General features: G+C 38.8%; 1 protein-coding gene across 3 annotated transcripts in view; it reads left to right on the top strand.

The window, feature by feature from the left end:
- The first annotated feature begins 2,662 nt into the window (after positions 1–2,662).
- Positions 2,663–25,594, top strand: part of RNF19A (ring finger protein 19A, RBR E3 ubiquitin protein ligase) — a 56,811-nt gene continuing 33,879 nt past the window's right edge. The window contains exons 1-2 of one of the 3 annotated variants that reach the window (XM_080800218.1): positions 2,668–2,959; positions 11,810–12,161. The gene's annotated coding sequence lies outside the window, so the exon portion shown is untranslated. Of the gene's footprint in view, positions 2,960–11,809; positions 12,162–25,594 lie in introns of all 3 variants that reach the window. The other 2 variants (XM_080800219.1, XM_080800217.1) reach the window with 2 other exon arrangements.

Here is a 25,594-nt window from a genome sequence, read left to right on the forward strand (position 1 = left end):
CCTTAACTTGTTTGCCTCCTTCTTGTCTTGTAGAACCCAGCTCAAATGTCAGAGGAGGTAGACTTTAGTTTGAGGTAGACTTTAGTTTGAGACCTTAGTTTAAACTAAGGTAACGGCCTCCCTGGTTTCTGTATGTCATGAATGTAAATTTACTTCCTTTATTTGTTGTTTTTTTTTCTGCCTTTTCCAACTGTGCCACCCCACTCCCCCACACCATAAGCTCTATGAGACCAGAAACAAGGGCTGTCTTTTTCATTGTTGTATTCCCAGTTTCTGGGAAAATCTAACCCCTACCCCCCGCCCTCACACACACACACACACTGAGGCACCCGATTAATATTTATTGAATTGATTCTGAATGAATTAGAATAGAGTAGGGAAAGAAAAGAGAATGCTGCCAAAAATCAAGGTATCTGGGGCCAATTATGCTCTTCCAGTAATCTGGTGAGAAATGATGAGGCCCTAGCAGTGGTTTTCAACCATGGCTATGCATTGGAATCAACTGGAGAGGGTTTTTTGGTTTGTTGTTGTTGTTGTTGTTGTTTGTTTGTTTGTTTTAAATCTTGAATCCTCAGAGATTCTGACTTAATTGATGGAGGCAGCCCAGGCATCAGGATTTTTTTCAAAGCTCCTCAGGGGATCCTGATGTGCAAAGTAGGAATCACTGCCCTAAAGGCAGGAGGAGGATGTAGAAGAGAGACTACAGGGATATTTAACAGAACTTAAGGTTGATTATGAATTGAAAGTGACTGAACCAGGGGTACTTGGGAAGAATCCTAGATTTCTGGCTTGGGCCTGCGTGAATGAGAGACACAAATTTTGAGGGAAAGAGAAGTTGTGTCTTGGGCAGGCTGAGTTTGATGTACCTGTGGGAATCCAAGTGGAGATGTTCAACAGATATTTGTTATTGTTTTTAATAGATCTATGTTGCCTCAGTGAAGAGTAGGAAATCCCTTTAGTTTTCAAGAAGACAGCAGGAAAAGGAATCTCTGGAAAAGATGACAATTGTACAGAGTACAAGACCCGTTTCCAGTTCACACAGCCTCTTTCCTCAAAACCTCCTTCCAAGCCAATGTCCCATCTGTTCTGCAATGTTCAACATGTTGAAATAGTCTTAAGGATTATATTATGTATGAGCATGTTCCATAAATCCATTTAACTTATACTATTTTTTTTAAAGATTTTATTGATTTATTTGACAGGCAGGGATCACAAGTAGGCAGACAGGCAGGCAGAGAGAGGGGAGGGGGAGAAGCAGGCTCCCCGCTGAGCAGAGAGACCGATGCCGGGCTCGATCCCAAGACCCTGGGATCATGACCTGAGCCGAAGGCAGAGGCCCAACCCACTGAGCCACCCAGGTGCCCCAACTTATACTATTTTTGTACTATTTGTACAAAGTACCCCATTTATTAAATTGTAGGCAGCTTTCAAGTAGGATTTAAAGGAGTGTATAACAGCTTTAAAATTTCCAATAAATGAAAATAAACATACCCATAATGATTTCCTTTAAGATTTGTGGTTAAAAAACAAAACAAAAAAACAAAAACAAAAACAAAAAAACTTGGACCTAAACTGCTTAGCTTGTTTAGTTTTCTAATTGGTAAACATTTACTGGGTTACCAAAGATACCAAGTACTGCCTGGAAGACCATGGCTCCTTGGTTTGTTTCTAATTTAAATTAGACAGACGCTCTAAAACAAGGATTGATAGGATGTTATATTTAGTTAAGTAACAGATGGCAAATGGACATTCTGTCCAGCATCCATCACATTCCGTTTCTCAGTATTCCAGGGAAGAGTGACTCTAAATCTTGAAACCAACTATGAAGGAATTGACCCGGTTTGCACTGAATGTTTATTCCACTAAAAAGAACTTATACTAAACCAGACGCAGGTTAAAAAATTCAAAGGGGAGGTATGACTGGCTTAAAGGATAAGAGGGGCTGGAACACATAAAGCTGGATTCAAGTAATTCAGAATGTATCAGTAAGTACTAAAGTATGAATTCTGAATACTTAAGCGACTTCGTGAAATTAAGAGATGCGGGGGAAGAGAAGAGGTGAGGGGCAGATATTCTCTGCACGCTCACACAGGGTGTTAAACGGTGGTTAAGTGCTACTGCTGGCGGCCCCTGCGGAAGAATGAGGTCTCTTAAAACTAAGAACGAAAGGGTGGGAGCGCCGTCACCCTAGGGGGAAGACATTTCCACGCGGAGAGGAGAAGAAACTCGCAGCAACATCCCGGCTTTGCCCTCCCTGGGGTTGCCAACCTAACAGGTGAACCGTGAGAACACAGAGAAACGAGTCATAAATGGTGTGCGGGATGCCAAGAGCCAGGGTCCTCAAGTCCAGCATCTACCACCACGTCCAGAGCAGCTCCGGCCACCCCACCCATCCTCGGAGGCGACACCTGCTCCACAGCCCCGCCCGCTCGGGGCGAAGTGCTGCTTGCCGAGGGACAGAAAGGGCGGCTGACTTGACCGCGTAAGGGACGAGCGGGGCGCTGTCCTCCCAGCCACCCGGTCGCAGGCGGGACACACCAAGACCCGCTAGGCCGAACGTGCGCGAGCTAACGACAGCGTCCCAGAGCCGCCCGCGGCAGACCCGCTGGGCGTGACGCCATGACGCACGGCACGCAGGCGGCGCGCCGGGGCGGGGCGGGGTGGGCCGGGGGCGGGAGGAAGGAGTGGGAGGAGGAGGCGGAGACAGCGGGGGCTGAAGGAGGGGGAGAATGGCAGTTGGGGCGCTGGTTCCCGGGAACAGCCGTCAAGACAGAACTGCGGAGGAGGAGTTCGGGAAAGCGGCGGTCGGGACCCCTCCTCTGCGTTGCCCCCGCCCCAGCTGAGAGGCGTCTCGGCGGGTCTGAGGAGCCCTCCTCCGTACTTCCTTCGGCTTCTGCCGCCGCGAGATGGGCCTCCTCACCCGCACTCTGGCACCCACCGCCGCTCTGTGGAGTTGAAGGTACGGTCGGCGCGGGTGGAGGTTGCGCCTGGGTGCGGGAGGACAGGGGCGGCTCCCGTTTCCGACTCGAGGCGCTCCGGCACGGCCGCTGCCCTCGCGCCCCTCCCCGGGACGGAAATGGATTCAGAAATCCCACGGGAAAGGCGCCCCCTCTCGGGCCGGGCCCCGGAGTGGGGGCCGGGGCGGGGGCCGGTCCTGGTCCTGGGGGTCAGGCCGCTGGCTGGTTCCGTGTCCTCAGCCCGGACCCGGCGCTGGCGCCCCCTGGGCCGCGCAGGCTGAGCCGGAGCGTGGGATCCGCCCCGAGCTCTGCCCTCCCGGCCGGGGCAGTCTGTGGAGTCGGCAGCCAACCCAGCAGTGTTGTGACGGGCCGAGGCGGCGCTCCCCGGCAGCTCCCCGGCAGCACTTCCCGGGCCGCCGAAGCAGCCGACACCGAGGGCGGCTGCCGCGGGGAGGCGGCGGGGGTGGAGCGCATTCCTGATGGGTGAAATCGGCTCTAACGGGACCGATTCCCGGGCCTCGCTGCAAAGTCAGACCTGGGGCGAGAGCCCCCAAACCCCTGCTGCAGGGGGCTCTGGGGAATGGGTGGCATGCACCCGGGAAGATTCTTCGGGGAGAACTGCCATCCCCTTCAAAAGCAGAAATTAAACAGACGAAAAATGGTGTTGCTTTAGGGTTAAAGGGTGCTTTAATAGGGGTCTACCCAGGATTGTCTCTCTTGCTAAACCTTCAGGGTGTTCCTAGCCTTCACCCAGCAAGAAACGCCACGATTTTTAATTTCGTTTTCCCTGTCATTTGGGTTTCCCTCTCTCGTTGCTCTTTCTCCCCATTGCCATTAATGGGAAAAAGAAGTTTAGGGTTCATTAGCCCGGCGACAAGGGCAATAAATAAAAGAGGGGAGAGAGGGGCGCCAAGGCTATATATGGGAGAAAAAAAGGTCTTAATTTTTTCCCATTGGTCCTTAAAGGTGGAAATACGCGAAAGATGCTTTATTCTGGTTAATGTTTACTATTCAGAACGTTGCAGAATGTTCTGTTGGGTTTACGTTGGAAAAGACAATGTTTCCGTGCTGCTATTTTCAAACCCAGGTGTTGACTAGAAATGCTAGTTTTAAATGTTAGTAAACAGTGGAGGCGTAAAGCAATCTTTCCCCGTGGTTGCCTTAAAATGTTTGTGATCTTTTCTTTCCGTTCTACTTTTTTTTCTTTTTGTAAGAACATGGCTGTCTTATTCATTTTTTATTATTTTAACCTAGATTCCTTGACTCTTGGTTACACGAAGTATGACGGTATGCCTTGTTTTCATTTTCAGTTTTGCCATTAACCATCTTAATAGGCAGTTTTCCAGGTCTGTTTATAATTCAAGCTATTACCGTATTTGCCTTTTTATGCTTCCTTAACACCCAACTGACTGAACTGAATTAAAATGTAAATACTTCTCTGTGTGTCGAAAATGGCGATGATCTATTGTTAACTCTTATTTTCAAATGTTCTTTTCTTGCTATTTGGAATTCCATGGTAAAGATTTGGAATTAAGTCTTGGGACTTAATTACATTATGCAACAACAACAACAAAAAGCCCTTTTGCTTTGTTTAATATTCTTTTTTATGGTATACAATATAGCAAGTTTAAATTTCATGCCTCCATGGAAACTATTTTAATGTCACCACAAGGTGTCTTTCTGAGAGGGAAAAAATTACACTTGGCAACTAATGTTAAAATATTTTTTCATTATTGTTGACTTCCAGGAGGAGTCCAGTAAGATTAACTTTTTTAAAACTGCTGTGTGTTTTAAGAGTTGAAACACAACCCAAGTCTCCAGATAGTGGCTACTTAAAATATTGTTGTTTCATTTTGGGGAGGGCCTCAGTTGATCATTAGCTTAAATAAAGAACAGTCCATTTTACTATCTAACCAGTGTTGAAATTTCTTTTTAAAATTTTCATGGCGATTTGTAGAATTTGGGGTGCCTTTTTACTTGACTAAATGAAACCATATTTTTTTTCTACCTAATGTATGAAAGGTACTAGATTAGTATCTGTTTTTAAAGATACCTCAGCATCTTAGTGGAAAATAAACGCATTTCATAAATTTGAAGTAGGGAAGGTCATAAAGTAATATTTTTGCAGTTGTGAATGTAAGACCCTTGGAGCCCCCTCTCTTTAGTGAGATCAAACTGAAAGATACTATTTGTTCTCATAGGTTATTAGAATTAAATATAGGTAATTTGAAGCAAACTTTTTTAGCATGTGAAAGACTCTCTTGTGTATTATGGCAGGTTCTGATTTTAACCTTAAACATTTAGGTTTATCACAGAAATGCTTTGGTTTGTAATCATCTCTCACCCTCCCAGCTTTGTTTTGCTTTTTTAATCTGAAGGTCACTGAGGATTGAAAAATGTAGTTTTCTGAATTTATCAAGGAGGGAGGGGGGAGGACAAATATTTGAGATAACATGTTAAAAGACCCTGGTCTAGTGCTGGGCACGGAGTAAGGGGGGGGAAGCAGATAAATTTTGTTACATTTACATCTGAATTGTCTCCTTATATTCTGTCTTCAGGTTATAAAGGAAATTTTAGGGAATTGTTATTTGTTTTCCTGATGCTACTAACAAGTGACAATTGATTGTCAAATGCAGACTGGTTTTGCACTAAGCTTTATGCTCTTTTGTTTGAGGCCCATATGAAAAATAGGCCATTTTGGGTTGAAGACCAAAGAAAAGTTGAATTTGTCAACTTATATTTAATTGCATTGTATTTGGCATGTTAGCACTAGTAGTTTAATGATTGAAAGGACCCATGATCCTATATGAAGTACTTTCATTTAAAGATTTTGGTTTGACTCCTTTTTAGCAAAATGCTAATTTGATTATTTATGGAAAATAGCTCTATTTTCCTTAGGCATTTTTTTCCCAATGAGTAATTATTATTTTCTTTAGCTTTTTAAAAAATATGTCGTAATAGTTTTTTGTTTGCTTGTAGAAGATGCGTAACATTGAAGCAACTACGTATGTAACCACACCTGCACAGCAATAGACCGAGGGATAATATTCCTTTGCTCACCACATCTGTATTTCAGATGGTGGTAGACTTCAACCAAAAAAGGCAGTGAAATCACTTTGGGTGTTTGAAACTTGGGTACTTCATTTGTTTCTCAATAGCTATCATATGTCAGTAATACTTTCTCTATTAAAGTGGGAAAAATTACCACCTTTTGATAAAGTAGGTTTGTTTTTATTGCTTTCTTTGTAACTGTCAATAAAACTTGAGCATTTAGTTTATTGGTAATAGTTTCTTGAAAGCAATGCCATTAGCCGTAAAAACATACATATTCTTGACCTATTGATGTTACCTAGTATTTTATTTTGAAAATCATTTGCTAGAGAAATACCACTAGTTAATTCATTTTATTAGTCCAATTTGAAAAGTTTTCTTATGTGAAAGCCTCAGTGGGACAAAACTAATGAGTTGTTTTAGCTCTCAAGTAAATTCGTGCTTTTAATTATGAAGTAAAATCCTACAGAAATCACCCAAGTTTTAAGCCCAAAAGAAACTTCAAATCTCAGTCTTGGGTCCAAAAAACAGGAGTTGGCTGCCTAAAATTATGTACACTTTACATTTTCAACTTTTTTCCTTCTTTGTAGACCCCTGAAAGTATAAATAACCCTGCTGTAATATGAATAGCAGGCAGTTTGCCAGTTGAAGAGACAGTCTGGGAGAGGTGAGCCATAAAGAGGGAGCAAACTAGTTAGAGGGAGGCATCAAGAAACTGGAAGAAGCTATTGGAATGTGATAGTATTAGGCTTCCAGATAAACATTATATAGCACGTATCACAAAAATAGCCATTAGTGTGAGTCTTTATGCTTTATATTCTGTCATTTCTAAGTCAAGTATTGGCATTTGCTCCCCCATATGTCAAAGTATTCTAAAATTAAATTATCCTTATTCATTATCACAAATGTGATAATATATGTAAAATGTGCATTAGAAGTATAGGAGATAAAAAAGAAAACATTAGATGTTTTATGTCAACTTTGATACTAAGATTAATAAAGAATGATTCAATATAAAAAAAAAAGTGTAGGAGATAATTTAAACTCTCTGTGGCAGGGACCATTCTCTTTGTTTGCTGTTAAGGTCTCAGCATTTAGCATAAAGCTTGACAATAATAGATGTTGAATAAATATGTACTAACTGAATATGTGTACTGTAAGGTATCTATTTCATAATGTTCTCTACAGCAGGGCTGTCATTATTAATAAAGTCTAATGTGAGTCATAAGTAATTTAAGATTTTTCTGTTAGCTAAATTAAAAGTAAAAAGCAGATGAAACTAATTTTTGTAATATATTTTATTTAACCCAGTGTATCCAAAATATTACCATTTCAACATATATTGAGTGACTTTACATTCTTTTATTCATACTAAGTTTTTGATCCAGTACATATTTATACTGAACAGCATACATCTAGGGGCATTTTGCATGAAATGTGTGTTCCTTTCCACAGAAATTCTATTAAATTAGACTCGTTAGATATTTAACTACAGACTCCTAGGAAACATCAACCTAAAGACCAATTTGAAAAATCACTAATTACGAGACAGAGGGCATCTCTTAAATTAATTACAGAGATACAAAGAGTGAAATGACAAGGTTACAAACCTGGAATTGCTCTAGTTATGTTCAGGTGCATCTACTCGAATACTCATTTACTTTTTTCTTGGAATGCGGCACCAACTTTATTTGGCTGTGGAACTTATCCTAGTGATACTAGTGTTCTAATTTAACCTCTCCATTTTATAAGTGAGAGAACTATAGTGTAGAGCTACTCAGTCCAATGTATCATCACTAGCCACATGAGGCTATTTAAGTTTAAATTAGTTAACATTTTAAAAAATTTAAATTTCAGTTCCTCAGTTGTACCAGTCACATCTCAGATACTCTATAGCCATATATGGCTACTGGCTACCATATTGGACAGTGCAGGTCTAGAATATTTCTATCATTTCAGGAAGTGCTATTGGATTGTGCTGGTCTAAAGATTTATCCACACAGCTAATGTGGTAGAGCCAAAGTTTCAGACCACTTTCTCTTATCTTTCCAGACTGAAATTTCATTAATCACCTGGTTTCTGAATGATCACATTAGTCTTTTTTTTTTTAAGATTTTATTTATTTATTTATTTGACAGAGAGAGAGAGAGAGAGAGAGAGATCACAAGTAGGCAGAGAGGCAGGCAGAGAGAGAGGAGGAAACAGGCTCCCTGCTGAGCATAGAGCCCGATGCAATGCGGGGCTTGATCCCAGGATTCTGGGATCATGACCTGAGCCGAAGGCAGAGGCTTTAACCCACTGAGCCACCCAGGCGCCCCTGATCACATTAGTCTTTTTGTTTACACATCTTCATTTGCTTCTCACAGATAAATTTCAAATTTTCATGGCATTCAAACCCTTCCACAATCTAATCTTATTCTCTCACCATTCTGGAGGGTGGGGGGGGACCCGACATTGAAGCCAGTTGATCTGTTTGGTAGATATGTTAATAACACATCCATAGTTTCATCCCCATGACTTTTCATAGGCCTTTATCTCTGCCTGGAATACCCTTTTCCATCTTCCCTACTTATCTAAGGTCCTGCTCTTTCAAGGCCTGACTCCTGTCTTATCTCCACAAATCATTCCAGGTTCGTGATTCTAAGTTAACTACTAAAAATTTTTCTGAGATATTATTAACAGGTTCCAGACATGACTGGGAACATATCTTTTGAGGACCACCAACCTACTACGTGGTGCCACAAGTTTTTGCTAAGGACATTAGTAAAGTATATTATGTTTATGTAAAAAGCCAAAGGATAGTCATCTGTAATAAAAATTTTAAGTTTTTTTTTTTTTTTAATGGTATTGCTTGCCATAAGGAGACATCTGTTTGATTTGGCTATGTGTAACTGCTTACCAGGTAACCTGATTTGGATGAAAGAATTAGTCGTTGTGCTATACATAATCTATATTGTGATGATAGGCTTTTCTAAATGGTTGTTTTATTTGCCCCTTTCACACCCACTAATCAGTCCCTAACCCTCTTTCCGAAGGACTTTATTTCACTATTTTAAGAATGCCTATTTAAGAAGTGTTGGTTATTCATATAAACAAAAACTGCAGGATAGATTAGTTTAGGCAGTATTTATGTAGATCAGAGATTTAAAATCTGGTGCTGCAGTGGACCTACTCACCTTTCCAGATTCTTCCTATTACAGTAGCATCTTGTATTGATTTATTCATTGTAACTGATTCCAGTGTGGGCGGTAACAGGGCCTTCATATGCAGTAGTCTCATGGGAACTTCTTTCTTTTGTTTTTATACTTAGATTTGCTATGACAAGTTACCAATGGAAAAAAAAAATCTCTTGTCTGAGTAGTTCAGGATGTTTCAAAAATATACTTTAATATACTAATCCAGTGAAATAGATGATAGCACATTTTCCCTTATTTGATAGGGAAAAAGAGTGAAGCACAGTCGTTCTGGGAGAGTTGTAAAGCCAAGAAAAGGCTTATATCCTGACTTTCAGTTCGACTTAGTAATTCCAGATTAGTGACGTACGTGCTTCTGTATTTGGTCTCAGAAGAAGACTATAAAAAAGGCAAAGATTATACTCATTCCACTGGATTTACAAAAGAGTATACTAACATTTTAGAGAATTTGGAGATTTTTAAAAACAAAATTATCTCAGAAAAATTTCAATTATCCACTTTTAACTCTAAAGTATGCTGTATATTAAAACTATGCATTTGTAATTTGAATTTAGTCTTTTTTTTTTTTAAAAGATTTTATTTATTTATTAGAGAGAGAATGAGAGCAAGTGAGCATGAGGGGGAAGGTCAGAGGGAGAAGCAGATCCCCTGCTCAGCAGGAAGCCTGATGCAGGATCGGGGGACTCAAAGATTATGACCTGAGCTGAAGGCAGTCGCTCAACCAACTGAGCCAGCCAGACGCCCTGAATTCTAGTCTTTTAGAATTAAAGGACCTTTGACATCATCTGGTTCAGTCATTTCAACTTGTAAATAAGGAAACTGAAATTCAAAAAAGTAGATAGACATGGCTAAGATTTCAGAGGAGGTTAGTATTACCCTTCTGTTAATCTGTAGCAATAAATATTTTAACCAGTTCAAAAAATTTTTGGCAACTAGATATCTTTTTTAAAACCTATTTAAAAACCTTTGAATGTCTCTAGGCATTCCATCATGTGTGGCATTTTGAATGTTTCTGAGTACTCTCATGCCCAGGATTTTGCATTATGCTTTCCTATTTCCCTGTTGGTTTGCCCTTCTGAACAAAGAGGGCCTGGCATGAGGCAGCCAAAATGTTTTTAATCTTTCTCTTTTTGGAAAAATGGAATGAATAGCGCTTTTTCTTTCTGCAGCAGCTTACTTTTTGTAATAGATTAAGTAAATAGTATTTTTAATGAGTATTATTAAAACCACAAAGTACCATTGTGTTCTACATCCCAATCAAGAATAGGCTTCTGTAGGTAAATGTGGCAGGTATATGTTTGTGAAGCTGTTTAAGAACTGTCTCTTTGGAGAGGGTTATGGAATATGGGAATAGTATGCTCTGAACTTTGTTTCTTTTTCTGTGAAATTGTAGAAACTATTTAAAGGACAGAGCTCAAAATAGTATATTTGAATCATTCTTAAAAACTTGCTGGAAACTGATACTTGCCTATGCTATTGATCTGTTTGAATTACCCCCACCTCATACAGTTATAACTAGTTGAATCAAAATTTTTAATCCATTTTTTTAAAGATTTTATTTATTTATTTAATAGAGAGAGAGATCACAAGTAGGCAGAGAGGCAGGCAGAGAGAGGGAGGGAAGCAGGCTCCCCCCTGAGCAGAGAGCCCGATGCGGGGCTTGATCCCAGGATCCGGGGTCATGACCTGAGCCGAAGGCAGAGGCTTTAACCCACTGAGCCACCCAAGTGCCCCTAATCCATTTTTAATATTGGAAAGACCACGGTTTGCCTGGGTGGCTCAGTCAGTTAAGTGTCTGCCTTTGGCTCAGATCATGATCCGAGTCCTAGGATAGTCTCCCACATTGGGCTCCCTGCATGGGCTGCTTGCTCAGCAGGGAATTTGCTTCTCCAGCTGCCTGGTGGGCTTGTGTGCGTGCACGTTCAGTCTGTCTGTCTGTCTGTCTGTCTCTCTCTCTCTGACAAATAAATAAATAAAATATTTAAAATATAGGTTAGACCACTTGAGGTAGGTTTGTAGCGGTATAAACATAAGACTAAAAACATTTATATTTACCTTAGAGAAATTAATGTACTATAATGATGTGTTCCAAACTTCCACATGACTAATTTTTCTGATTACATTAGAAAAGCCCTCTCAGAGCCAACAATTTGTTTTATTACTAACCTTAAATATGATAATCTTTCCAACAGTTTTATCCAGTAGGTGGTTTAGTTACATTTGTGCCATCTTCTTAGATATTTTTAATAGTTTGGCTAGTATTTGTAAAGTAGTTAATATGTGCCATACCCTATCCTGCACTCTTTGTATACTTTATTTTGCTTAATCCTAATAATAATCTGGTGGGCTGTAGGTATTATTATTACTCCTATTTTATAGTTGAAAAAACTGTATTAGTAATTTAACTTAGTGTCACATAGCATAGTAAGTGTCAGAGGCTGAGCTTGAACCCAGACTTGTGAGTCCAAAGTCCATGCCTTAGTTTCTGGATAAAAAGTTCTTGTCATTACCCCACATATGTATAGTATTTAAAAATCCCTGACCCCCCCCCACCCCCCAAGCTACTCTAAATTTTTTACCTCATTTTATTTCCCCCCACTAATGTAGGTTAAGATAATTGTATCTGAAACAGAGAACCCAAAAATCTCATGGTGGAGCACAGTAAAAGTTTATTTCTCACACAGAGAACCATGTGGATGACTCCAGTATCCACATTCCTTCCGTCTTGTGATTCAGTTGCCCCTGTGGCCTGCTCGGAGTCACCACTAGGATTACTACATTCAACAAGCCAGTGATGGAAGAGTGAGAGCTCAAAGGATGTGTGAAAGATGATTTAGGGATCAGTCCTCGAAGGAGCATACATCATTGCATTGGTCAGGACTAGATCCATGGCTGCATGGAGCAGCAAGTGGAATGGAAAATATGGTCCTCCTATGTGCTTGGGAGAAAAATGAAACAGGTGAGTATATAACCTCATTACTGCTACAGTTGTGTATTCCCTGTTTCACAGATGGTACAGAGAGATGGTTACTGAACCAAAGCCACAAAACCACTTGGTAGCAATAAATAGAATCCAGATTTCCTTAGAGCTGCATATAATATGCTCATGTTTCTGAGGAGACATTCAAATAATTGAAAGGCATTTAGATTGTATTTCTAGCACCATTGCTGATTCTTTCTTATTGGACAGCAAATATTTTACCTCTGTGTCTATTACATTTTAAATAGAGATATTGTCATTGATTTACTTTACGAGGAATGATAAAAACATTTTCCAGTGGTAATTGCCATTTTAAGTGAAGAAGACATAGTAGCATTATAATATCTTTATATACATATTAATAACCAGTTGTCCTTTCAGTTTATAATATTAATTAGCCTTTATTTGTATAATTTTATATAAAACATGGGATAGATTATTCTAGGCCATATACATACCTCATGTTTATTCTTCCATTATGAACCTGAGACATTTGTTTTAGGGATGAGAGTTGTTTTTTAACCTTCCCCAAAACTTTTTTTTTTTTTTTTTTAGCATTCTAAGATTCATTGTTTATGTACCACACCCAGTGCTCCTTGCAATACATGCTCTCCTTAATACCCAGCTCACCCAACCCCCCACCTCCCTCCCCTCCAAAACCCTCAGTGTGTTTTTCAGTGTTCACAGTTCTCACGGTTTGTCTCCCCCTCCAGTTTCCCCCAACTCACTTCTCCTCTCCTTCTCCCAGTGTCCTCTGTGTTATTCCTTATGCCCCACAAGTAAGTGAAACCATATGATAATTGACTCTCTCTGCTTGACTTATGTCACTCAGCATAATCTCCTCTAGTCCCGTCCATATTGATGCAGAAGTTGGGTATTCATCCTTTCTGATGCCTGAGTAATGTTCCATTGTGTTTATGGACCACATATTCTTTATCCACTCGTCTGTTGAAGGGCATCTTGGCTCTTTCCACAGTTTGGCTATTGTGGACATTGCTGCTATGAACACTGGGGTCATATGACCGTTCTTTTCACTACATCTGTATCTTTGGGATTAAATACCCAGTAGTGCAGTTGCCGGGTCATAGGGTAGCTCTATTTCTAATTTCTTAAGGAATCTCCACACTGTTTTCCAAAGTGACTGCACCAACTTGCATTCCCACCAACAGTGTAAGAGGGTTCCCTTTTCTCCACATCTTCTCCAATACTTGTTTACCGTCTTGTTGATTTTGGCCATTCTAACTGGTGTAAGGTGGTATCTCAACATGGTCTTGATTTGAAGCTCCCTGATGGCTAATGATGATGAACATTTTTTCATGTGTTTGTTAGCCATTTGTGTGTCTTCTTTAGAGAAGTGTCTGTTCATGTCTTCCACCATTTTTTGACGTGATTATCTGTTTTGTATGCATTGAGTTTGAGGAGTTCTTTATAGATCCTGGATATCAGCCCTTTGTCTGTAGTGTCATTTGTGAATATCTTCTCCCATTCCGTGGGCTGCCTCTTTGTTTTGTTGACTGTTTCCTTTGCTGTGCAGAAGCTTTTGATCTTGATGAAATCCCAAAAGTTCATTTTCGCTTTTGTTTCCTTTGCCTTTGGAGACGTGTCTTGAAAGAAGTTGCTGTTAACCTTCTCCAAAACTTAACTCAAAAGAACTTCAGCTTCAAACCTTATTGGGATACAAGTGCATTCTAACTGAGTTAACGATTAGTATAGATAAGAATATCATTCTGATACAAATTACTGAGAGCAGAAAATTTACAGAAACTGATGTTAACATCTACTGGCAAATTAAATTCCAGCATCTCAGCGGTAGCTGTTAACCTTTTGTTTAGACTCCTTGGAGAATCTCTTGAAAGCTATGGATTCTGTCCATAGACTGTACAGTTATGCACTATTTAGTATACCATTTTAGAGATTTCACGGATTTTTTGAAGCTTATCCAAAAAATGCTTTTTTTAAAGCATTTTTATTCTTCTCCAAAAATGTATTGTGGTGCCTATTACATTTTTACTTTAACACATAGTATAAAGAGATGTTTAATAATTCAGAGTTTTTATAAGAGTGTGCCTCAATATTATTTGGGCAGCAAGAATTAGGCCCAGAACGTGCACTGCTGTGATAGCTGAATTTGGCAGCTTTATTGGGGGATAGATTTATTAGAGGAAAATATGGCATTTTCAAATTTGACATTGGCAAAATGAACGCTATAACTTAAAAGAAAAACTTTAGACATTTAAATAATCTTTTTGAGTAACAGCAAACTTTGTTATAATGAACTTTAGTAATTTATCTTTGTTTAGAGAAAGCCATATATGAAAATCCAAGAAAATTAAATGCTTCAGACTTCTCTTAATGAGATGGTTCAGATTTACAAAAGCACTGTTTACTTTGGGCCAAAATCAGCTTATGTGTGGACACATTATTTTTAATACATCACTTCCAGTTGTGGTTTGATCAAAAAATCGCATATGATAATTCTGGTTTTTCGTTTTGTTTGTTTTTTTTAATTCTGGTTTTTGGTAGTCAGTTACTACATTAAATTGTACCTAGCCATATTTAAATTTGATAGGTTGTTATTTGTAGCTCTCCCTATAGGAGATAGTATGGAAAGATAGATACTTCTTTTCTCACTGCCTTAGGAGCCTTTATTTAACACTAGAGGAAGGGTAGAACCAAGGATATGAGTCAGGTTTTGAAGATTTCCCCCACTGTTTATTTACCAGTATTGGTTCCTGAAATTATGCACAGTGACCTAAATGAATGTTCTCTATACTATGTTGTATGGTCAAATAACCAGTGATTCCTTTTTGTATAACTTAAATTGTCAGCTACTTATGATGTCAGAAAACCATTGTTACAATGAAAAGCAGAGTTGCTGTCAGGGTATATGTAGTTTTTTAAAAGAAAGCTTTAAAATGGATTTTGATAAGTATTTGATAAGTAAATGGATTTTGATAAGTATTTATTTAGATTATGGGACTACCATATATGACCAAATGTAAAATCAATTTTTCTTTCAAAATTATGCATATGAAAAAAGGGCATCACTTTATTATAATGTAGGTCCTGGCAAAATCACCCATAGTATTGTTTGGGGAAGACATAGTCTGAAATGTCTTTGTTCAGTTTTTTAGATGCACTGGAATGAAAATTCCACAGAACAGAGCCCTTGCCTATTTCTGTCTTGGTATTGTATATCTACCACCTAGGAGAATGTCTGGCACACAATAGACATTGAACATATTTATTGAAAGACTAAATGAATTAATACTTACACAGGTTACTTACAGTAAAAGGCAAAAAGTTTAATAAATTCAGGTATTCCTAGAAGCCATTGCAGTTGCAAGTATTATAAATGCAAGAACCCTTTTAAAGATCAGTTTTTAAAAGCTGTACAGTATGAATTTATATTTTAGAGATAATGTATACTTAATGTTAGGCTAAGATTTCTTATGACAGCATCATATATAGGTTGAACAATACTGTATCTCAGAACCTAGTCGAAGATAGACTTTGGAAAACTGCCAGATGTTTTTTAAAAAGTTTATACAGCTTTACTCTTGAGCAAAAGACCGTGCAGGACAAGGCAGCTGGAAATCAGGAAGAAAGTCAGAGTCTTACTGGTTTAAGGTGTCAAGGAATGAAGTTTGAGAGTGCCAGAATTGCTGGAAATTGACGAATTCCAGAAAGGAGGGAGTTATAGTAGGATAGCCTTAAAATCTATGAATACCCCCCGCACCCCAAGACTTAGGTGACCCCTGAATTGTGAATGGAAGATACTGCTGAGCTCAATGGAAAACAACAGCTGTAAGACTGAAAATGCTGACTAGAGATATTGCAGCTATCCTTAGCAGGGGAGACAGAATTTGGTTTTTGATTCCCACCAAATTAAAGAGTCTTGGTAAACATGTTCTTAAGACCCACTCTAAAAAAGTGTAAACCAAGCATCCACAAGTCCAACTTGATTAGCCATTGATTTTACTGCCAGGTATAATACAAATCCTCATTCTTCAGGAGATTATAAGAGACTCCTAAAGTCTCTACAACATATCCTCCACAATATCCAGTTTATAATACACAGTTAATAGAATCAGGAAAATATGACTTTATGCCAACATCATCTACCCCAAATGGTAGCAGACGCTAATATTAGCAGGATTAGCAGACTTTAAAAAGCAACTGTAGTATTTTCAATGACTTAAAGGGAGAAGCTTGATAATGACTGAACAGATGGGTAATGTCAGTGGAGAAATGGAAACTATAAAAAGGAATAGACATTCTAGAACTAAAAAGTCCATTGTCTGAGATGAAAATTTCACTGAATGGATTTAACAACAGATTGGGGATGCCAGAGGTAGAATTGGTGAACTTGAAGATAAGTAAAGATTTGTCAATCTAAAGAATGCAGAAGCATTACAAAAAATGAACAGAGCCTCGATGGCCAATGGGACAGTATTAAACTGTCTTAACATATGAATGGCAGAAGGAGAGATGAAACAGATAGGATAAAGGGGCGCCTGGGCTCCGTGGGTTAAGCCTCTGCCTTTGGCTCAGGTCATGATCTCAGGGTCCTGGGATCTACTGCATTGGGCTCTCTGTTCTTCAGGGAGCCTGCTTCACCCTCCCCCTCTGCCTGCCTCTCTGCCTACTTGTGATATCTATCTATCTATCTCTCTCTCTCTCTCTCTCTCTCTCGCTCTGTCAAATACAATAAAAATCTTTTAAAATATATTTGAAGAAGTAATTGCCATCACTTACTCAGATTAAAATCAATTTCAAATCCAAGAAGTTAAGTGAATCCCAAGCAGGATAAACACAGGGAAAACCACATCTAGGCACATCTTAAACTACTGAATATCACAGGTTGAAAGAAAATATGGAATGTAGCCAAAGGGTGGAGGGCAGGGAGACACATTACCAACATAGGAATTAAAATATCAAAAAAGGATGACTTAACCAGGAGTGATGGAGGTTAGAAGACAATGGAATGACCTATTTAAAGTTCTAAAAGGATAAAGCTGTCAACCTGGCATTCTGAATTCAGCAAAAATATCCATAAAACATGAAGGTGAAATAAGGACATTTTTCAGATAAACAAAAGTTGAGAGAATTTGTTGCAAGGAGGTCTGCATACCAAGAAATGTTATAGGATGCTCTTCAGACTGAAAGGAAATGACCTCAGGTGAAACTTGAATCCTTGAGAAGGAATGATTACAAAAAAATGGTAGTTGTATTGGTAAATAGATTCTATCCTCTGAGAAGATTTTATAAGCATATGAAACAAAGAATTTACAGAAGAGCTTGATAGATGTGACTAAATAAAAATTTTAAACACCTTCAGAGTGTTACACAATTAAAGGGCAAATGTTAGGAAGTAAATATTGTATGTTTAAAATCAAAGAGCATTAAGGTTCCAGTGTAAAAATGGACCAAAAAAACCATGGTCCATGAACAAATATATCATTGAAGAAATAAAGAAGATTGTTGAATTTGTTTAGTAATCAAATAAATGGAAATTGAAGTACTTTTTTGTCACTCTGAAAAACTATTTAAATAACATGGGATGTTGGTAAGAATTCAGGACCTAAGCACCTTTCTGACTGGTGGGAGTACAGATTGGAACAAAACAGTTTGGTAGTTTATTTCAAGAGCTTATTTTAGAAGTCCATACCACCTAGATAGCAAAAATTCATACTAAGATGTAGCTTATTAAATAGGTGGGAGTTGTGGGTGAGAAAGAGGTAACTGGCTGGCCATTTAGAAGACATCAAATTTTGATCTCACTTATTCCTAACATTTAAAATGAATTGAAATGAATGAAAGATTTAAACCAGAAGATAAGCTGTAGAAGTACCAGAAGGAAACATGAGAGCATTTTAAAAATACACTCTCGGAATAAGCCAAGACTCATCCAAGACAGGTATAGAAGCCAAAAGTCATAGAGAGAAAGATATGTGAATTTGAAATACCTGCATTGGAAAATTGCCATAAAATCAAGTATAATTAAAAAAAATTTTTGACACATAAAAGCAAGTGTTTTTTACATATAAATAAGTTTTACACATTAGTAAGGAAAAGTCCAATATTGGGATATGAGCATATGGTTAGGCCATACATAGCAAGTGAAATACAAATGACTTGTAAACACGTGAGAAATACTATAGATATCTTGCCCACCAAAGCAAATGTCCCTCTTTGTCTCCCGGTCTCACACATAATAGCAAATACATAGCCATTGAAATGAATAAGTATTTTATTCTTCATTTTCTCCCAACTTTGCAACATAAGTGTATATTGCTGAAGTTTAATAGCCTGTTATGCTTTTTAATACGGAATACAACATCCAAAATAGAAAGTCTTGTTTATCTTCTTTCTTGATTCTTTCACTTGAATATAAGATAGCTCAGGCTTCACTAGTAACCAAAATTAGTGAGCTGTAGAAACTCTGGTGGGGATCTCTGTGCCTATTTCCTCCTCACTTAAAAACAAGAAAATGACTTTATACTTAGCTGTTCTCTTCAACAGTGCTAATAAATGTTCCATGCTAATAGATGTTACTCCTTTATTATGTGCAGGTTTTTAGGGGTGTAGAACATCTGGGTGTCAGACATCTAAAAAAATTGAAATTAGAAGTTGTGGGTACTTTTTGTTCTTATACTTAGTATTTAGACCATCAACACAAAATTTTTGGATTTTCTCTATATTTTAACTTTTTCGAGAAGTAACAGAAGAAACCTAATTTTAGCTGAATAACAAACAAAAACAGATCAAGAGTGTAAAGGAATTTTCTCTCGGGAAGTGATTTATTGTCTGTAAACTTTTTTGTGCACCCCTCTACTTTCCAGAATACCTTCTCATTAGTTTTAAATAATTTGGCATGTGGGTAGCTATTAGATGCTATTGAAGTGTTTATAATTAGGAGATGTTTCTTAGGAGAAATCCTAAATCTATAATTCTTGAAGTGACATAGTGTCAAGATACTTAACATGTTTTATTTCTCCTGTAGCACTCTTGGGATAAAGTTTCTTATTTTTTCACAATGTAAAAAGCTGGATATAGTAAGATTGTATCCCTTGATAAGGATGGTACATTGATAGCAAACCAGAAATAAAGATATGGATAGAATCCTCAGTTCCTCATTTCCACTTATGTGTATTTTGCATCATAATTTATTTAGCCAGAGTTTATTAGGCATCTGCTATAAGTTACACATTGTGTTAGGCACTAGGGATACAAAGCTTGTGTTACATTTCATTTCAGCTAACATTTAGTATAATGCCAGATTCTGTTAGGTACTTTCAACACTGGTCAGCCTCGCTTTATTTGCCTCACATCTGTTTGAAGTGGGTGGCATCATCCATATTTTGTAGTGGAGATCACAGACATGGTATTATACTTTATATATGGATTATATAACTAAAAGTAGCTAAACCAGGTCTTGACTCCCAAATTCTCTTTTATACAACCAGTACTGGATTTTTTTTTTTTTATTTGCCCCTCCAGATCCACTCTTAACCCATCTCTGCCTTGCTCTGTGTCCCAGAGGGAGTTAACTTCTGAGAACTGCCTCATTTGGGCTCATTTGTTGGACTTAGCCAATGTGAGGCATTGACAGGATATTGGAGAGCCACAGAGAGAAGCTGGGTATTATTCTTCCAATTACTATGGCCCAGCTCCTCTTCAGTAATTGTTCCTCTTGCCTCTTCATTCCAAAGGGTGGCAGTGGGTTCCTGAGTGCTTTGCCATCCCTGTTTGGTTCCTTTAACCCTGCCCACACTTTCTTCAATGTGCCCTTCAGTTATCTCTTTGAGAGTGCTTTGTGTTTTGCCAGGACCCTGACTGACAAATACAGCTTTTCTTAAACAATGGGCTACTATTTGTATGGATTTGAACCTTTTTCCTGTTCTTGTCTATCCTGTGTTTATAAATTGAGTGTTTAAAATCTGGTACGTATTTTCATTTAAAAGAATATTTTAGGGGCGTGTGGATGGCTCAGTGGGTTAAGCCTCTGCCTTTGGCTCAGGTCGTGATTTCAGGGTCCTGGGATCCAGCCCGGCATCAGGCTCTCTGCTCAGCGGAAAGCTTGCTTCCCCCTCTCTCTGCCTGCTGCTCTGCCTACTTGTGATTTCTCTCTGTCTCTCTCTCTTTCTCAAATAAATAAAAATCTCTCAAAAATCTTTTAAAAAACAATATTTTAATTGTTGATTAGATGCTTCAGGTGGAATGCTCGATTTCTGTAATGTTTACAAATATAAAAAATAGTGTGGTTTCAAATTAGATGTATTTTATGAGTCAGTACAAAGTTATCAGCACTTTTACTAAATCTTAATTCTACAGAGTTTTGACACATGTTGGTAGAAATAACTTTGTTTTTGAATATTCCTATTTCATAATCCCTCACGTATTCTCAAGAGGTAGAAAAAAGTAGGGGCACCTGGGGGGTGCTCAGTCAGTTAAGCATCTGACGATTTTGGCTCAGGTCATGATCTCAGGGTTTTGAGACTGAGTCCGCATGTTGGGTTCCACATTGGGCTTTTGAAGGCTGCTTTAAGATTCTTTCTCTCCTCTCCTTCTGCTCCTCCGCACCCCCTCAAAAAGTAGAAAAAGGTAAGAATCAAGAGACCTTGACTTTAAAGAGGTATGAACCCTGAACTAGAGAAGGTTAGATGAGGAGGTACGGGTCTCTGTCCTTCTCCATACCAGTCTTAGGTTCTATTTTTCAGTTGAAGTCCATTAAAAAAAAAAGGTCAAAAGTGGGGCCCCTCTGCCAGCAATAAAACTAATTCCCCAACCATTCTTTTTAAACATTTTATTTATTTGTGAGAGAGAAAGAGCGAGCACAAGCACAAGCAGGGGGAGCAGCAGACAGAGGGAGAAGCGGGCTCTCCGCTGAGCAAGGAGCCCAGTGCGGGATTCAATCCCAGGACCCTGGGATCATGACCTGAGCTGAAGGCAGATGCTTAACTGACTGAGCCACTGAGGTGTCCCTCTCCAGCCATTTTCTTTAGGAATATGAGTGTGTAGCAGCAATTGGTAGTCTTGGTTACTTGTTGGAGTTACGCTATAGTGAGAACAAGGGAAAGGAGAGAACTTTCTCATGGTTTAATTAACAGGTGACTAGAATTCCTTGTGACATTGGTGTAACAATAATTATGATTGTAGATACTTATTTGAAAATGCATACTTTAGGATCTATTTGTGTTTTATTATTCTTTTCTGTTTCAGTAACTAAACTCTTCTAGTGTCTTTAATTAAAGATCTCTGCTTTTATTTTGGGTATTCCCACTAAGCCAATAACCATATGGAGCCCAACTTGAGTTATCTTTTCCCCCTCACTATTTTATGTTATCAGTGCATTACAGCCTGACAAATCCTTGTGCTAGTACATCAATTTAAAGAGCTTCCAAGATTGGGGATTTTTAGGAGTTGGGGGGTATTTCAGATTATGTCATTAGTACATTTACTGCCTTTTATCATCTGCTCCTGCTCTGATGTTGTGTGAACTATTCTGTTACACCATGCAAAGTTTATGTTTTTATATATAATCTATTCTGTATTTAATACAGTAGACCTGATATTTCTCTTTGTAGACCTAGTATGAACTAATTGGACTATTTAAAAAAAATAGAACAGGGGTGCCTGGATGGCTCAGTGGGTTAAAGCCTCTGCCTTCGGCTCAGGTCAGGATGCCAGGGTCCTGAGATCAAGCCCCGCATCTGGCTCTCTGCTCAGCGGGGAGCCTGCTTCCCTTCCTCTCTCTCTGCCTACTTGTGATTTCTGTCTGTCAAATAAATAAATAAAATCTTAAAAAAAAAATAGAACACATATGTGCTTAGGAGGTATGACAGTGAACTAACAGACTGATATTTTCCTCTGGTTATGGAATAGTATCATCACTTCAGTGACATTGTGTCATTTTAAAAAATATTCATTTGGCATTTGTTCATGATGTTTCTGTTTATGACACCATCTTGTCTCCGTTGTATTAAAGAAATCACAAATATTCAAGTTCTACCTTAACTATTAAAAATTTAAAGATAATCAGGAAATTGAAGAAGACACAAAAAGATGGAAGACCATTCCATGCTCTTGGATCGGAAGAATAAACATTGTTAAAATGTCTATACTGCCTAGAGTAATCTATACTTTTAATGCCATTCCAATCAAAATTCCACGAGTATTTTTCAAAGAGCTGGAGCAAATAATCCTAAAATTTGTATGGAATCAGAAGAGACCCCGAATTGCTAAGGAAATGTTGAAAAACAAAAATAAAACTGGCGGCATCACGTTACCTGATTTCAAGCTTTACTACAAAGCTGTGATCACCAAGACAGCATGGTACTGGCACAAAAACAGACACATAGACCAGTGGAACAGAGTAGAGAGCCCAGATATGGACCCTCAACTCTATGGTCAAATAATCTTCGACAAAACAGGAAAAAATATCTAGTGGAAAAAAGACAGTCTCTTCAAAAAATGGTGCTGGGAAAACTGGACAGCTATATGTAGAAGAATGAAACTCGACCATTCTCTGACACCGTACACAAAGATAAACTCGAAATGGATAAAAGACCTCAACGTGAGACAGGAATCCCTCAGAATCCTCGAGGAGAACATAGGCAGTAACCTCTTTGATATCAGCCACAGCAACTTCTTTCAAGATATGTCTCCAAAGGCGATGGAAACAAAAGCGAAAATGAACTTTTGGGATTTCATCAAGATCAAAAGCTTCTGCACAGCGAAGGAAACAGTCAACAAAACAAAGAGGCCACCCACGGAATGGGAGAAGGTATTTGCAAATGACAGTAGAGACAAAAGGTTGATATCCAGGATCTATAAAGAACTCCTCAAACTCGACACACACAAAATAGACAATCATATTAAAAAATGGGCAGAAGATATGAACAGACACTTCTCCAATGAAGACATACAAATGGCTATCAGACACATGAAAAAATGTTCATCATCACTAGCCATCAGGGAGATTCAAATTAAAACCACATTGAGATACCACCTTACACCAGTTAGAATGGCCAAAATTAGCAAGACAGGAAACAATGTGTGTTGGAGAGGATGTGGAGAAAGGGGAACCCTCTTACACTGTTGGTGGGAATGCAAGTTGGTGCAGCCACTTTGGAGAACAGTGTGGAGATTCCTCAAGAAATTAAAAATAGAGCTTCCCTATGACCCTGCAATTGCACTACTGGGTATTTACCCCAAAGATACAGATGTAGTGAAAAGAAGGGCCATCTGTACCCCAATGTTTATAGCAGCAATGGCCACGGTTGCCAAACTGTGGAAAGAACCAAGATGCCCTTCAGCGGATGAATGGATAAGGAAGATGTGGTCCATATACACTATGGAGTATTATGCCTCCATCAGAAAGGACGAATACCCAACTTTTGTAGCAACATGGACGGGACTGGAAGAGATTATGCTGAGTGAAATAAGTCAAGCAGAGAGAGTCAAGTATCAGATGGTTTCATTTATTTGTGGAGCATAACAAATAATATGGAGGACAAGGGTAGATGGAGAGGAGAAGGGAGTTGAGGGAAATTGGAAGGGGAGGTGAACCATGAGAGACTATGGACTCTGAAAAATAACCTGAGGGTTTTGAAGGGGCGGGGGGTGGGAGGTTGGGGGAACCAGGTGGTGGGTATTAGGGAGGGCACAGATTGCATGGAGCACTGGGTGTGGTGAAAAAACAATGAATACTGTTAGGCTGAAAAGAAAAAAAAAATCAGGAAAAAAGTGGACAAAATGAAGTCATCTGAGTTTTAAAAGTTGAGTACAGGGGTGCCTGGGTGGCTCAGTGGGTTAAGCCTCTGTCTTCGGCTGAGGTCATGATCTCGGGGTCCTGGGATTGAGCCCCACAATAGGCTCTTTGCTCAGCAAGGAGCCTGTTTCCCCCACTCTCTCTGCCTGCCTCTCTGCCTATTTGTGATCTTCTCTGTCAAATAAATGAAATCTTTAAAAAAAAAAAAAAGTTGAGTACAGTTTGGTTAGGAGGAGAGAAAGAAAGTGACATTTCAGACAGGAGGAATGGTTTGAGTGAGACATGGAGTTGAAGGATAGTTGAGATGAACCCCAGATGATGTATAAGATGTAATTGTCTTTTATTTTCTGAGGTAATTTTTGATATCCTGATAGTGACTAGAGAAGTTTTCATGAAGACAGCTGCAAGCAGATAATGGTACTGAGGCCAAGGTATCAGAACACCTGAATTTCCCTTAACCCTATCCTTTACTTACCTTGCAGTATTTACTCTCTGAACTTAATTTCCCTTCTTTTTCCAACCCGCAACCCAGCCATTTGTTTTAGAACTCAAGTAATATTTTTGTCTTAATGGTGTGTGCATTTGAGAGGCAGAACATAATGCAGAATCATATAGTTGATAGTTACTTCAAAAAAAAATTGAGTTCAAAAAGAATAGTACTATATTAAATGACGCAAATAATAGGTTTTTATTTTTCACTGGAGAATGAAATCAGCTTTTCTAAAAATAAGTTCCTGAATCACTGAAAGTTTTTTTAATTTCACACATTTTGTTATCTTTACAAATTGGCAGAATTTCTGTAGTGCTTTTTTTTTTTCTTAGTGGTTTAGGGTGTAGTCTTAAAAATCCCAAGTTAGCCAATGTTCCCTTGATTAAGGCATTCCCAGTACTCTTTAGTTACATGCTTATAGACACTTCTTTGGATTATTTCTGCAGAAAAATAGTCATTAAAGTATGTGGATTTTTAAATAAATCTCATCATCTCTATGCCATAGGTTAAGGGGTACTTCACCGTAACCCTTTTGACTGATGATGACTAATAAACTGAGTTGTTTGTTGTTGTTTTTGTTTGATTATTTATTTATATATTTATTTGACAGAGTGAGCGTGCAAGCAGGGGGAGCTGCAGATGAGAGGGAGAAGTTGGGGCTGGATCCAGGGGCTGGATTCCAGTACCTTGGGATCACAGCCTGAACTGAAGGCAGACCCTTAACTGACTGAGCCACTCAAGTGCCCCCTGAGTTGTTGTTTTTAATAGAACTTTTATTTTTTGTACCTGACGTAATGAAAAACAAGGAACTTTGTTTCAGAGGCAAAGCCCATAGAGTTTTGTTTTTTAAGTGAGCATTTTAAGTCTCCTTAGTTTAGTGGTTCTTAATCAGAGTGTGCCACTAAATTATTGACCTAAATATAAAACACACAAACTCTGGACCCCATCCTAATTATTATGGGTTAGCTTTAGGGAAAAATAATTGTTATTGTTTGTGAGGTTCAATTAGTTTTTTGTTGTTTTTTTTTAAACTCTGACAACAGTTCTAAACTTTGCAGGAGGCAGAAAGTCAGTACTAGATTGCACTAAACCACAGTGAGATACCACCTCACATCAGTCAGAATGGCTAAAATTAACCAGTCAGGA

Source organism: Martes martes (assembly GCF_963455335.1).
Source record: "Martes martes genome assembly, chromosome: 4".
Taxonomy (NCBI): Eukaryota; Metazoa; Chordata; class Mammalia; order Carnivora; family Mustelidae; genus Martes; species Martes martes.